Genomic DNA, 9,724 nt, shown 5'->3' with positions numbered 1-9,724 from the left:
CCCGCCCTTGACAATCCCCTGGCCTCCCCTACCCCCCAGTGTCTTATGTCCATTGGTTATGCTTATATGCATGCATACAAGTCCTTTGGTATCATGTTTATTGATTTGTAGATATTGTACCAGCCTTGCATCCCTGGAATAAATCCCAATTGGTCATGGTGTATAATTTTTCTAATGTAATGCTGGATATGGTTTGCTAGAATTTTGTTGAGGATTTTAGCATCTTTTTTCATCAGGGATATTGGCCTGTAATTCTCTTTCTTTGTGGTGTCTTTATCTGGTTTTGGGATTAAGGTAATGCTGGCTTCATAGAAAGAGCTTGGAAATGTGCCTACCTCTTGAATTTTTTGGAATAGTATGAGAAGGATTGGTTTTAGTTCTTCTTTGAATGTTCAGTAAAACTCCCCTGTGAAGCCATCTGGTCCAGGGCTTTTGTTTGCTGGAAGCTATTTAATTACTGTTTCAATTTCATCAGTAGTTATTGGCCTATTCAGGTTTTTTGATTCTTCCTGATTGAGTTATGGAAGCTTGTATTTTTCTAGGAATGTGTCCATTTCGTCGAGGTTGTCCAGTTTTTTTGGAGTAGAGGTGTTCATAGTATTTTTTTTATAATCCTTTGTATATCAGTAGGGTCAGTTGTTACTTCACCCCTTTCATTTCTGATTTTGTTTATTTGGGTTCTCTCTCTTTGTTTCTTGGTGAGCCTGTTTATCAATCTTGGTGAGAGGTTTATCAATCTTGTTTATTCTTTCAAAGAACCACTCTTGGTTTCATTGATCTTTTTTATTGTTTTTTTTTTGGTCTCTATGCCATTTATTTCTGCTCTGATATTTATTATTTCCTTCCTTCTGGATACCGTGGGCTTTTCTTGTTGCTCTCTTTCTAATTCTTTAAGTTGCAAGGTTAGATAATTTACTACCAGTTTTTCTTGTTTTTTTGAGGTAGGCCTGTAGAGCTATGAACTTCCCTCTCAGGACTGCTTTTATTGTGTCCCATAGATTTTGGATTGTTGTGTTTTCATTGTCATTTATTTCCAGGATGCTTTTTATTTCTTCTTTGATCTCTGTGGTAACCCAATCATTGTTTAATGTCATGCTATTTAACCTCCAAGTGTTTGATTCTTTTTCATTGTTTTTATTGTAGTTGATTTCTAGTTTTATGCCATTGTGATCTGAGAAGATGCTTGTTATGATTTCTATACTCTTGAAGTTGAAGAGACTTTGCCTGTGTTCTAATATGTGGTCTATCTTTGAAAATGTCCCATGTCCACTGGAGAAGAATGTATATTCTGTAGCTTTGGAGTGAAATATTCTGAAGATGTTAATTAAGTCCATCTGATCTAGTGAGTCATTTAGGATTGCTGTTTCTTTGATGATTTTTTTTGTTTAGAGAACTTATACAATGGTATTAGTGGGGTATTAAGTTCCCCTACTATGACTGTATTGCTATCGATCTCTCCCTTGATATCTTCCAGAAGTTGTTTTATGTATATGGTTGCTCCTGTATTGGGTGCATATATGTTTACCAGAGTTATATCTTCTTGTTGAACTGCTCCCTTTAGTATTATGTAGTGGCTTTCGTTATCTCTTGATGGCCTTTAGTTTGAGGTCTATTTCGTCAGATATTAGTATCACAACCCCAGCTTTTTTCTCATTTCCATTTGCCTGAAAAAATTTTTTTCTATCCCTTCACTCTCAGTCTGTGTGAATCCTTTGTTCTGAGGTGGGTCTCTTGCAGACTGCAAATATATGGGTCATGTTTTCTTATCCATTCAGCTACCATATGTCTTTTGATTGGTGCATTTAATCTATTTACATTTAATGTTATTATTGATAAATACTTGTTTGTTGTCATTTTTATTCTTAATGTTAGTGTTCTTGCCTTTCTGTTTCTTCTTTTTACAGGATTCCCTTTAGCATTTCTTGCATTGCTGGCTTGGTAGTAATCAACTCTCTTAGACCCTTTTTGTCTGTGAAGGTCCTGATTCCACCTTCAATTTTGAATGATAGCCTTGCTGGGTATAGTATTCTTGGATTCAGTCCCTTGCTTTGCATCACTTTGTATATTTCATTCCATTCCCTTCTGGCCTGGTGTGTTTCTGTTGAGAAATCAGTTGATATTCTAATAGGAGCTTCCTTTTAGGTAACTTTCTGTCTCTCTCTGGCAGCCTTTAAGATTCTTACTTTGTTGTTGGTGTTTGCCAATTTAATTATGATGTGTCTTGGTGTTGGTCTTTTAGGATTCATCTTGTTTAGGACTCTATGTGCTTCTTGTACTTGGATAGTTTTTTTTTCTTGCCAATATCAGGGAAGTTTTCTGTCATTATTTCTTTAAACAGGTTTTCTATTCCTTGCTTGTCTTCCTCTCCTTCTGGTACCCCTATTATATGAATATTGTTTCGTTTTGTTATTGCTGATTTTAACCTCTCTCAGCTATTGAGAGGATAATTTGACAACCAAGAATCAGAAAGGCACAGCTTATTTGATCCATTCTATCAAGCACCATAAAGTTTTAGGTTTTTTTTTAGGTCTGTGATCCATTTTGGGCGAATTTTTTGTATTGAATGTGAGATATGAAGAGAGATGCAATCTTTTCCATATGCTGGAACCTCATGTGAAAAGAAAACCCTTTCTGCATTGAATTGACCTTGCATTTTTGTGGAAATTAGCTATATAGCTTTGGATCTATTACTGGATTTTTTATCGTGCTTCCTTGATGTACTGGTATGTATCAATTTTCTGCTAAAACCACACACCACACTGTCTCACCTATTTTATGGTATGTATGGAAATCAGGTGTATATGTCATCCAAATTTTCAGAATTGTTTAATCAGTAAAAGGTTTGAAAACTAAGAGTTAAGACTTGTCACAACTTAAACATTGTTTGCAGATATGTATTGATATATACATATAATTTTGATCTATGAGTTGACCCAATCAGCAACATGGTAAAACCAGGGATTTAAAACTTTTAAAATGGAAAGAGGAAAGATCTATGCATTCATTACTCTTTCTATAGTGTTTATGTCATATGAATAAATAAATGAATGGGTGAATAAATGGCCCAGAAACCCCCTTTTATGATTAATAAATAATCTCTATACTAACTACCCATAATTTTTATTTTTGATATACTGCTAAATCATTAGCCTCAAAACTGTGTTGGATTAATTATAAAGGTTAAAACATATGGGTTCTATAAGTTTGAGGGTATTATCTAAAATGATAGTTGTCTTCTTGGAAATAAATAATGATCCTAGTGAGTTTTCCAAATGTTGTATTAAGCTGTGTTACACTTCAATAGACAAGAGTTTGATTTATGAGTTCTATCTGATAGCTTATCATTTTTATTGCATCTCACAATTTCCCTATGAAAGGTGCATTTTTGTCTTTTTTGGGATAGAATTTACTAGAATTTGTGTTAGATATTATGTAGAATTTGAAAACAATAAATTTTGTCATTTTACAAAATATAAAACTCCTTTAGAACATTATTAAAGACAGGATTATATCTTTATGTAGAATATAATATGAATATTATACATTTTTAAGCAAATAGTTGGTATATAATAGGCAATATGTTCTTCCCAAAGTCAATTAAAAAACCACTCCGTTTTTATATTAGGATATAAAAGGTCATGAGAAAAGTAGTTGTATTTATTGCTTATGAGTTATCTAAATGGAACACATATACCAGGTATACTATCCCACCAAAACAATTTCATCTGATTGAGTCACTATTAGCACAGCTTAAAATACAACTCACTAAACCCACTGACTGTAGACATTATCCTATGCAAATGTAAGGCTAACAGTAACTAATGCTCTTCAGAAGCATAGTAGCCTTTGCAAATTATTTGGAATTGATTTGTTTTGAGAAAACAAAAATTAGTCTGTTAAATGAAGCTTACAAAAAGAGGATTTCAAAGAGGCAGGAGACCACCTCACCAGGATAGCTTTAACACCACACAGTTATGAGTCAGGAGAAGTACTGTCCTTTAAAAATGATTTTATTCCTTCCAGTTGCTTGAGCTTTGTGCCTCCCGATGTGATTGGGGGATCTGGCAAAGGAGAAACATATTTAGAACCTTACTCATTAGAATCCTGAACTCATCTGTCAGCAGGATTGACAAGGTCTTAGGCATTTGGCCGGCTGCACAACCTGTACTGATATTTTCCTGTGGCTGTAATGCAGCACACCTGACAGATGTTTGAGTCATTTAGCACAGCAGGAGGTACTCATAAACACCCAGACTGGCATTCAACATGGTGGGGATTATTTTTCTTTTGTCTGCCTGAAGTTACACGGCCTATCATCAACAAAGGATTTAGGCATAACCAGCGAAAACATAGGGTGCGCTATCATTTATATGCAACATTTCTCTTGCCTATAAAGCTTACAGAAGCCAAGATACTTTTTGGCATAGGTGAAACACATTCACATGTTTCCCTTTTCATAATCAGAACTTCTTTAGAAAAGAAAAGCATCAAGGGTATTATTGGCTCATGAAGTAAAGATAATATATAGGTGATAACCTGTTTATTTTCTTGATGGTTCTTTAAAGATGTAAATCCATGTTAATTTTTAAATTCGTGGATGGGGTAGAAAAACTGTAGTGTCACAATTTAGGAATTTCCAGTAACAATGTGTCTGAATCAGGAAAAGAAAGGCAGAAATAAATGTACGCTATCTGTAATTTTAAAAATTGTACGATAGAGATCGATGCTATTGATTTAAATGTCATGCTTGCATACAATAAAGCTCAGCAATTTTAAATTTGTCTTTATTAGAGTTTCCTTTTTAGCTCAAGTTTCTCACTTAGTAAATAGCAACTGGAAGAAATGCTCATTGATGAGGTTTATTTAGGTCCTTTGGGGGCAGTAACAGGCAGGGGGCCACAATACTTTCAAAATAGCATTTTAGTGCATTTACAAATTATCACATAAAATCATCTTGCAGTCTACAACTATATAGGGACTTTAAAATAGGAAAATTAACAATACCTTAAAGGAACTAATAAATACCACAATTGAACCATGGTGACCCATTGGCACATATAACATTTACATTAGAAGATTTTTGTTTCTTTGTAAGCATAAATTTGTTGGAAAAATTCCACTTTGTTTTACATAGGTCATAGCTTTTTTCTTTCTTTCTTTTTTTCAGTTTGCTTTAGGGTTCTATGACTTCATGTGTGGATGCAACTTCATGTGTAGATGCAAAAACCATTAACTTTTAGAAAATAATGATAGTTTAACAATTGTATATCAAGATAAGTCATAGAAGTTAATGAGAACATTCTTTAAGGCTATGCCCAAACACAAGGAATAGTTGGAATAAAAACACACACACATACAGTCTGGCCAGTGTGGCTCAGTGGTTGAGCATCAACCTATGAACCAGGAGGTTGAGGTTTGATTCCTGGTTAGGGCACATGCTTGGGTTGTGGGCTCAATCCCCAGTGTGGGGTGTGCAGGAGACAGCCGATCATTGATTCTCTGTCCTCATTGATGTTTCTCACTCTCTCCCTCTCCCCTCCTCTCTAAGATCAATACAAAAATTAAAAAAACAAAACAACACACACTCACAGACACATACACATACATACACAAATTTCAGAAAGGTTGAAATTTAGTCAAACAATTTATTATTCCAATGTTTAACTCACTCCTGTTGCTAGCCAGAATGTGCTAACTGCTTTCCTAATACTCACTCTAATTCCTATATGTTTAGGCTGATGACCTGTCCTCACATCTGATTTTTGGTCTGTTGATGGTGATTGTTGATATTGATATTTTGGTATTTTCTTAGCTACCTTCAGGATTTGATATTCTGCCCTGCTAGGTACTTTGGAAAGGAGCTTCTTAAGTCCACTGTGTGTGTGTGTGTGTGTGTGTGTGTGTATAAATTAGAGGCCTGGTGCATGAATTTGTGCACCAGTGGGATCCCTTGGCCTGGTCTGTGGGATCGGGCCATAACTGGCTCTCCAACATCCCCCAAGGAGTCCTGGATTGTGAGAGGGTGCAGGCTAGGCTGAGGGACCCCACTGGTGCATGATCAGGGCTGGGGAGGGATGTGGGAGGTTGGCCAGCCAGGGAGGGACCGCAAGAGGGCTCCAGGGCATGTCTGGCCCATCTTGCTCAGTTCCAATCAGCCAGACCCCAGCAGCAAGCTAACCTACTGGTTGGAGCATCTGCTCCTTGGTGGTCAGTGAATGTCATAGCGAGCAGTTGAGGGGTCTTAGCATATCATTAGCATATTATGCTTTGATTGGTTGAATGGCCTACTGGATAACTGGACACTTAGCATATTAGGCTTTTATTATATAGGATATATATGTGGATCAGCTTTCATTTTAAACAAATTCATAAAGACGGGGGGAGGGAGAACAGAGCTTTGAAATGATTTGAATGAGATCAACACAGTAGGTACTGAATATATGCCATTCTCTCAGAGGAAAGGTTTTGCTTCAGATTTAAGCTCAATTTTCATTTACTTCATTTTATGTATTATTTTTATTGAATTAATTGAGGTGTAAGTTTTAAGAGTACAGCTTCAGAGATGTCCCAAGAGACCTTGAAGACAGAGGAAGTAAGTTGGGTGGGAACATTATGCTTTAGCAGTCATTTATTGTTTTTCTTTTGTTTTTGTTGTTGGTTTTTGTCCACCTAGAGATTAAAAAACAAGGGCCATTGAGCAAGAGGAGAAACTCTAGATTCCTGTTCCACCTCATGTTCAGGCATGAAGTGAGAAGACTGAACTCTTTGTGAATTTTTAAAAACTGCATCATCTGAGAAATGAAATAAATTTCTCTGAACTTTGATATCTAAACCTTAAAAGTTCCGGGTACAGTCTTTACTCTTTTGGTATTACGGGAGATTACCAATTTCTTCCCTATTTCTCCCCCTCACCTCCCAAGACATCCAAGTCATAATTATAAACAAGCGATGTGTACACCAGGCACGGTGTTAAATACCCCACATGTGCAATCTCATTTTATCTGGGAGGGAGTAGAGTGTAGCTGTTAAGAGTGGTGTAGTGTGGAGCTAAGATCCTGGTGAACTGTTGCAGTGCACTGATGTGTTCAGCAGTGCAGTGCCTGGTCACCTGGTCAGTGCTCTATGTTGGCCGTGATGATGACGATGATGGCTGCTACAGCAGAATAGATTTTCCCGCTGTTCAGTTTACCCAAGGCCTGCTCAGGGCTGGGGTTTTCTCTTCTAGAACACACCCACTCTGCTGGGTGTTGAGGACCTCCTCTGTCTTTTGGGAATCTTGGACTGTTCTGGGCCTTCAAAGGTGAGTGCCTAAGAACCAGAGGCAGCCTGCATGGAGCTTAGCCAAGTCTCCAGGAGACATCTCTTGAGTGGAGGCCCACACTTTTCAGCGAGGAGAGGAGCAGCTAGTACAACTCCTCTGTCTGGGTAAACATTAGCGCCCCCTGGTGGTCTCTTGGTTTCCATGAGGCTCCCAGGGCTAGGCCCCTGGAAGTCCATGCCACCTGATCCTCAGATTCAGTTTCCTTGGCTCCCACCTGTGACTTCCATTAACCCCTTGTACACCAAATTGTCTGTAGACACAGCGGCGGACCTTCCCCACAGGCCATGGATGTTTATATAAAACTAAACATTGATTTTCCTCCCTTTCATTATAGCAATCATTCTTCTCCCTAAAACAATGATGAAACCTTTTACCTCCTGGGGAAAGATTCATATATAAAAAAGTGGGAAAAAGAAAATAACATGGGGAAAATAACGTATCCAAGATAGTATTTTGCTACCTTATTATTTTTTACTTTAAACATAACACTGTCAAATAAACACACTTACCCCTATTTCATCAACAAAACACTAGTACACTGATGATGCAAGTATCTCGCTCACAGTCACAGCCAGAACTAAGGCCAGGAACTCTGGTTCCAAAGCCCACAACAGAACTCTTGTCCATAGAAGACACACTAAACTGTTCTCTCTTGCCTCAGAACCTCGATGCATACTGCTTTCTTTGCACAGTGCCTGGCTCCCCCTGCTTTAGGCATTTCCAAAATGGGCTGACATATTGTGAATTTGGGGTTTTGTATGGAATGATTCCTTAAAATAGAAAAAAATTTTACGGCTTTGCCAAACCGGTTTGGCTCAGTGGATAGAGCTTCCGCCTGCGGACTGAAAGGTCCCGGGTTCGATTCTGGTCAAGGGCATGTACCTTGGTTGCGGGCACATCCCCAGTGGGAGGTGTGCAGGAGGCAGCTGATCGATGTTTCTCTCTCATGGATGTTTCTAACTCTCTATCCCTCTCCCTTCCTCTCTGTAAAAAATCAATAATATATATATATATATATATATATATACATACATATATATATATATGTATATATATATATATATATATATACACACACATATACATATATATAAAAATTTTACGGCTTAAATTTTTGAATTTTTATATCTGGGGATGCAGACTGATCTCCACACGACTTCCTCTTCCAGATGGTGTCTCTTCCCGTTTGGATTTTCCAGGCAGGGGGTAGGCACAGTCACAGACTGCTAAGGAAAGGGGCGTATGTCAATCTGCCGAGAGCTCCTGTGGAAACTCCTCTTGATAGATTCTGGCTTAGGAAGTATTTCTCCCATTTCTCCCCCTTCTCCAAAAAAAACAAAAAAAAAACAACAAAAAAACTCTTCAAATTGTCATTCTTTTCCATGTAGATAGAAGACATGGTATTGTAAATGTTGCTTTTGACTACTGGTCTGCAATCCTTACCAACATCCCTAAAATCTAAGAAACAAAAAAATGAACATGAGGCTATTTATAATGCTTAAAACCTTTAAAAAAATCCCACTTGGGAACATGCATACATTTTGCTTCAGAAATATTAATATGTAATATTCATTGAAGGTGTTATTTAATATATAGTATTGTCTTTCTAAAATGAAAAAAAAAACACCTGAATTGTGAAATATATGTGATAGTAAATTTTATGTGGTAACTTGACTGGATCATGCATGGGGTGTCCAGATATTTGGCTAAAATTATTTCTGGGAGCGTCTGTGAGGATGTGTTTAGCATTTGGATCGGTGCACTGGGCGAAGCAGGCTGCCCAGTGTGGGTGAGCTTCGTCCAGTTTGTTGAGACTTGAATAGAATAGACTTGAATAGGAGGAGAGAATTTGTTCAGCCGGCCTGGCTACTGAGCAGGACAGCAGTCTTTTTCCTGAGCTTGGACCCAGATTTGTACTATTGGCTCCAGGTTCTCAGCCTTCAGGCCCGACCTGAAGCCACACCATGGCCTTCTCCGGGCCTCCAGCTTGTGGATGGCAGATCCTAGGAGACAAGTTTCTAACTCCATACTGCATGAGCCTCTTCTGTATATGAGACCTCTCTCTCTCTCTCTCTCTCTCTCTCTCTCTCTCTCTCTCTCTCTCTCTCTTTCTTTCTCTCTCTCTCCTTTCTCCCCCTATTGGTTGTTTCTATGCAGAGCCCTGACTAATACAACATCTTTACTCAAATATTGCAGAAAAGAGGCTCTGTAGCTTCCTTTCTTTTTTCGAATATTCATATCCTGAAGGAATGCCTTATTTTGGTGTTGTATATCTACTGTCCTGTCAGTTTAGTCAAAATGCCTGTTTTAACACTTTACCTGTTGATTAACACTTTTCTTCAAGTTGTTAGAATTAGATTTATATTCTTTTAGAAGAATTGCCATGCATGAGGCTAGATGCAG

The sequence above is a fragment of the Myotis daubentonii genome, chromosome 1 (genome assembly GCF_963259705.1).
Source record: "Myotis daubentonii chromosome 1, mMyoDau2.1, whole genome shotgun sequence".
NCBI classification, from domain to species: Eukaryota; Metazoa; Chordata; class Mammalia; order Chiroptera; family Vespertilionidae; genus Myotis; species Myotis daubentonii.
This window is presented reverse-complemented; position numbering follows the sequence as displayed.